The 6,179-nt window shown below is 44.0% G+C and overlaps 1 long non-coding RNA gene across 1 annotated transcript; it reads left to right on the forward strand.

Annotated features, from left to right (window-relative positions):
- Positions 1 to 4,635, forward strand: LOC123966781. The gene is made up of 7 exons (XR_006824067.1): positions 1 to 35; positions 172 to 414; positions 905 to 1,081; positions 1,373 to 1,578; positions 1,784 to 1,960; positions 4,356 to 4,482; positions 4,560 to 4,635. It is a non-coding gene; the product is annotated as an uncharacterized LOC123966781 (long non-coding RNA).
- Positions 4,636 to 6,179: the final 1,544 nt, after the last annotated feature.

Raw genomic sequence — 6,179 nt, forward strand, 5'->3', positions numbered from 1 at the left:
CTGTGACGTTTGCTCAGATGACAGGACCTGTTTCAGTAAGTTATTAATAGTGTGTGCAGCTAAGCTTTAAGAGGAAAAATATTCCAAGTGGGTGACAGTTTTATAATGAATTGTAAGACATCTTGAAATCTCTTGTTAGAACTTTACCACCCCTCCTCCGTATAATTTCAGAATGCAGTTTCCTCTACCTGATGCTGAATGGTGTGTGTAAAGCTAGTTGTCCCATGGGCTATTATGAGGACATGGAAGAGGGCCACTGTGGTCAGTGCCACCCTACCTGTGGCAGCTGTTCAGGGCCCCTGGAAGATGACTGCGAGACCTGCTCGATGTTTAGCCCCAAACTCTACAAGGGTGCATGCTCCAAAGACTGCCTCACTGGTACTTACTATGAAACTGAAGCTATGGAATGTCAAGGTGAGAATCTCAATACATAGATGTGACTTGGTTAGATTTTTAAGCGGTGTTGTATATGCGCAGTAACACAGTTTTCTGACCATGTACTTTTTTTCTCTTTTTACTCTTTTGTTAATCAGTTCCCATTCTATCGTCCATTCTATTGTCATGAGGAAATAGGAACGCCTTGAGCCAACGTCTTTAAAATTTTCAAAAACTCTTCACTTGCTAAAAACGTGACCACAAAATACACATTTTTAGCCATATCTGAAGAATTGATGATCGTATTTCACAGTGGATCGGACAACGAATTGGTGACACGCTGAGCACGCTGTGCAATATGTCTAGTACTCTGTCTAGTACTAGTCAGTACTTGAGTCAACATAAAGTTATTAACTAACACTATTACAAAAATCACTTTTTGGCAATTCATAGAAGAAAAGTAAAAATGAGTGCATGACTACTAATGAATTGGGAGTGGAACGTTTTTTGCGTGTGTGCTATTTTCCAGATGGCACCTGAGTGCATACAACACAAGGCAGGAGGCTGACGGAACACAGCTGGGATTCTGTTCGCCATGTGACCATGCCTGTTCCACCTGTACCGCAACATTGCCAAGATATTGCCTCACTTGTTCTCTAGGATACCTGCGCCTCCTTCAACTCTGTGTCACGCATTGTCCCACAGGGTACAGAGTTGATCAAGCTCTCTATTTACTTTCTATTACAACTTCACCTCCTGTAATGGTAGCTGACTTCCTGTGACAGCGCATGTCTGGAAATAAGCCAAAGTTTGCAAATGAAGGGAGTAGGTTCTATGTAATTTCATCAGCAGTTGAGCAACTCCCTCTGAAAACATTTCCATATGTGATGTCACTTGACATTTAGTCAGAGACTAATGTTAAATTATGTCTGCAAGAATCAAAAATCTGTGTACATGTCTGACTTGTTAATATTGATGATTTCATGCCTTTCTTCAGGTATTACAGAGAGGGCCCCTACTGTGAGAAATGTGACCAGTCCTGTGAGCTGTGTACAGGAGCAGGGCCTGAGTCCTGCAGGAACTGTCCATCTCCTCTCCTGGAGCTGCAAGGCACTAAGCTGTGTGTTGAGCGATGCCCACACCGCTTCTACCAGTTCAGTGACGTCTGCAAACAGTGCCACACCAGTTGTCAGACCTGCACAGGTGATTAAGGAGCTCTGTAACAATGGCGCTTGGAGAGCCGAACATCTGCCTAATGTTCACCTACAGTCAATATTTTTCACTTGTGTCAATACTGGACAACACAGTTTTTTCACTTTTGCGTAAGGAGTCAGTTCATGTATCGTCATTTCATTTTGTTGTACAACCTTGTTTTGTATAATGATAACTACATTTATTTGATCCTCAGTGTGTAATGAATGCATGTTTGAAGATTCCTTGCCTCAGGCCTGTATGACGTGCGACTGGGGCAGCACTCTAAAGGACAAATTCTGCTATCCACGTTGTGAGGAGGGCCGATACTTCTCAGAATAGGTGTGCTCTTGGCTACGAGCTGCATTTCAACTGCATTCCAACACGGACCAGGGTGAGTTATAAAAATGACAAACCCTAGTTTACAGCTAAACTCAGACAGCTAAGGTTGGAAAAGGAGGAGGCATTTAGGAGTGGTGACAGGGCCGGGTGCAGGGCGATAAAGCTAAACGACTGTACTCAGAGAGACTATAGAACCAGTTCTCTGCAAACGACGTCACTTCTGTCTGGAATTGGTTCAGACAGATCACAAACTATAAACCCAAAGTCCTCCACTCCATAAACAATTCTCGCCTGTCAAATGAGCTGAACCAGTTCTACTGCTGCTTTAAGAGTCAATCGGACACCATCCCCTGTGACTCCTCCGCTCAGCTTCAGCCTCAGTCTACCAATTCTTTCCCTCTCTTCTCAGAGCTGGCTGTCATCCGCGTTGACCTCTGTGGTTATGAAGTCCTTTGAACGCCTTGTGTTGTCCCACCTAAAATCCATTACAGTCCCACTCCTGGACCCCCTGCAGTTCGCCTACAGAACCAACAGGTCTGTAGATGATGCAGTAAACATGGCCCTTCACTACATCCTCCAGCACCTGGACTCCCCAGGAACCGGCCCTGCTTCAGGACAAGCTCTCTCAGCTGAGCGTGCCTGACTCCACCTGCAGGTGGATGACTGACTTCCTGACGGACAGGAAACAGCACGTGAAGCTGGGAAAACATGTCTCTGATTCCATGACCATCAGCACCGGTTCCCCTCAAGGCTGCGTTCTTTCCCCCCTTCTCTTCTCCCTGTACACCAACAGCTGCACCTCCAGTCACCAGTCTGTCAAGCTCCTGAAGTTTGCGGACAACACCACCCTCACTGGGTTCATCTCAGGTGGGGATGAGTCCACCTACAGGTGGGAGATCGACCATCTGGTGACCTGGTGCAGCCAGAACAGTCTGGAGCTCAACGCTCTGAAGACCATGGAGATGGTCGTTGACATCACAGCCCTACCCTCCCCCATCATCCTGTGTGACTCCCCAGTCACCACTGCGGACTCCTTCCGCTTCCTGGGCACCATCATCTCCCAGGACCTCAAGTAGGAACTGAACATCACCTCCCTCACCAAGAAGGCCCAGCAGAGGATGTACTTCCTGCGGCAGCTGAAGAAGTTCAGCCTGCCAAAGACAATGATGGTGCACTTCTACACCGCCATTATTGAGTCCATCCTCACCTCCTCCAACACCATCTGGTACGCTGCAGCCTGCCCTTGTCCCTGGCAGTGGCAGCAGTGACATCATTTGCTCTGCAGAGATGGTGATTGGCTGCAATCTTCCTTCTCTTCTGGACCTGTACGCCTCGAGGAGGAGGCTGCGGTCCATCAGGACCAAAACCTCTCGCCACAAAAACAGTTTCTTCCTGTCTGCAGCTAGCCTCATTAACAAATGAGTGTTTTTCACTAACCAACCCACGGTGAAATAAATAAATAAATAAAAAAAATGCACAAACAACTAAATTAAGAACAAAAACAACATACTTAAAACCAAAATAGCAAAGAGAAAACACTGCTACATACAAAAATTGACAGGCTGCTGCACCTGCATGCGCCGCCATCTTACTTACTTACTTAGCACCTATTGCAAAGTGGTCACATTCTCACAAAGGGTCACATTCTTTCTAAACATCATAAAAGTGGTTGTTAGATCCATAAATTAGATGCTGCGGATATCCATTGTGTGCATTTCATATTTTATCATAAATGTATATTTATAAATAATTTATAAAAATAATTAAAGGCCCTGACAACATATTTACCCAACCAACTTATTATTATGGGGAATGTCTGCCAAATAGTTTGGGATATTTCACATGAGAAATGTCTGTATTTGTGTTTTTATCTGGTTTACTGATGGAGTATTGATTTAGGTTCAGCTGGAAAATGTGATGTCATGTACTTCTGTGCACCAGTCGGGATGTAGCAATATTGTGAAAGTTTTTATATCACATCCACACTATTATACTCACATGCTCCCTCTCTCTCTCTCTTGCAGTGAGTCTGCGTCACACTTTTTTAATCAATTGATGTTTTTTTATAATGCCTGGTTTTAGGGTTTGCTGCAGCCTCCTCAGCACCCATCCTTCCCGTGTCCATGCCTCTACACATTGAGTGAAATAAGTCGTTTATTTTAAAAATGGTTGAATTCTGAAATTCTTGCGTGTCACTCGGGGGCCCTTTTTGGAGGGCAGGGCCCATTTCAATTGAAAGGCCGCCAATACTTAAGGTTAGAAATTAAATTTTCAGGGCATCTTTCTACAACAAGCAACACAAATGTGCAGACAGATATTTACTCAGAACAACAACAGATGTCAATAAAAGCCACTTCTGTCCAAAGAGGTTGTTCCAAAGAGACTACATTTCTGACTGGCCTAATGTCTATAACCAACTTTGTCTTTGTGATATTATACCATTGTAGGACACCTGTGAGCCATGTGACACCTCGTGTAGGCATTGCACTGAACCCAGACCCGACCAGTGTCTAACTTGTCACCGGGATTCTGAAGGGAATGACACTAATTGCTGTGTTAGTGACAGCCGCTCAGGTAGAGACCCTGTCTATTATAAGAGAAATATGATTGTTTGGATACGACTATCTACTAATGGCAGTTTTTTGTTCTAGCATTGTGTGTGGAGGCCCCCCAACCCAAGTCAGGAGACGGTCAGGTAACAGACCTGACTAGAATGGGCATTTCCTTAAGAAAATGCGTGTGAGAGATGCCAGCTATTTTTTGCGATTGCTACCGCTGTCGGTGTAATGTGCGGCTCCATCAGCTAAGAAACTCAATGATGTGCTGCACACTTGTTCAACAAACATATGAGACCAGTGTGGGAGATGTGACCCACAACCGGTTCATAATTTATATAAACGCAGCGCAGTGAGAATCCAAGCGCACCTGGCTTTAAAAGGGAGATGACACTGATTGGTGTATTGCCATGTGTTATGCCCTACACACCCATGACTTATTCACAGACTAAGTACGACTCTTTTGAACCATGCGCCCGGCGCCAAGACAATTATTTATGCCGTCAAACTGGAAAAAAATTGGAGTTGGACACGCCCCAAACGCAACTGCGCTATGCGCTTCACGCCGTGAAGGACCCTGTGTATATAAAGATTTGCCCCTTCGCCATTTTTCATCTCTGACGCACTGGCATTTTGGTTCTCCATCATGATAATACGCACGCTCACAGAGGGGATTCAGTAGTATAATGCGCTTGCTATGGGAAAACGTGGTCACAGGAGTGTACATATGTTAGTAGGCAACTACCTGGTGGTGTTTTATTAAAACTAACAAAAGCTGGTTGCTGTTTTGACACAGTGGAGTAGATCATATTTTATCACGTTCTCTTTTTTTGGCTTTATGTTCATTGCGTTTACATTACATTTACATTACATTTATTCATTTAGCTGTAACTTTTATCCAAAGCGACTTACAATTGCTATACTGTATATATCAGAAGTCGCACGTCTCTGGAGCAACTAGGGGTTAAGTGTCTTACTCAGGGACACATTGGTGTCATGTTTACATAAAGCAGCTGTTTTATTTGCAAATTCCATAAAACCTGGGCAATAGTAATTAATAATAAAATATAATATGGCTATTTAGTCTTATTGGCTTGCATCTGCCATCAAGGCTATTTTTGAAAATCACATCACATAGGCTACGGTATGGATGGATCGAAGCTTCAGACACAATTATAATCATATAATATTCTATGGCTACAAAGGTGCAAAACCCCTTTCTCTTACTCAGAAATTTGTTCAAATGTAGGCAGTCTTGAGTAGACATACAACTAAGCCCAACTAGACCAGGTGTGATGAATCTTTAAACACTGCAGAATTAACTCAGTGGAGCTGTTTTCTCAAGTGGCTCCAGGTGATCACAGCTGAGGGAGGTGCAGTGCAACACCTGATATTGTCTTTCGCGCTACTGACGAACAACGTTGTAAACAAGAAAACGTTGTAGAGATTTAACTCGCGGACTGGCTGTCAGACTAGTCTGGCCTGTCGTTAATTATCCACTCAACCAAAGGCAGCGATGACAAAGCAAGCTTTTTAATAGCAGGTGAATCCACACAACATGCGCGTCTCACTTCTCTCGCGAGTGCGCACGTCAAATATGACATCCAGACTTTTGTAAAAGAGAATATATAAAGTTGAATCGGTCACAGATCAACCAAAGTCCCTCAGACCTGTAGACCGTTAGCCTCCCTCGCTTTTAACTTGATGGTTTGATCT

This window comes from Micropterus dolomieu, unplaced genomic scaffold (assembly GCF_021292245.1).
Source record: "Micropterus dolomieu isolate WLL.071019.BEF.003 ecotype Adirondacks unplaced genomic scaffold, ASM2129224v1 contig_14222, whole genome shotgun sequence".
In the NCBI taxonomy this organism is placed as follows: domain Eukaryota; kingdom Metazoa; phylum Chordata; class Actinopteri; order Centrarchiformes; family Centrarchidae; genus Micropterus; species Micropterus dolomieu.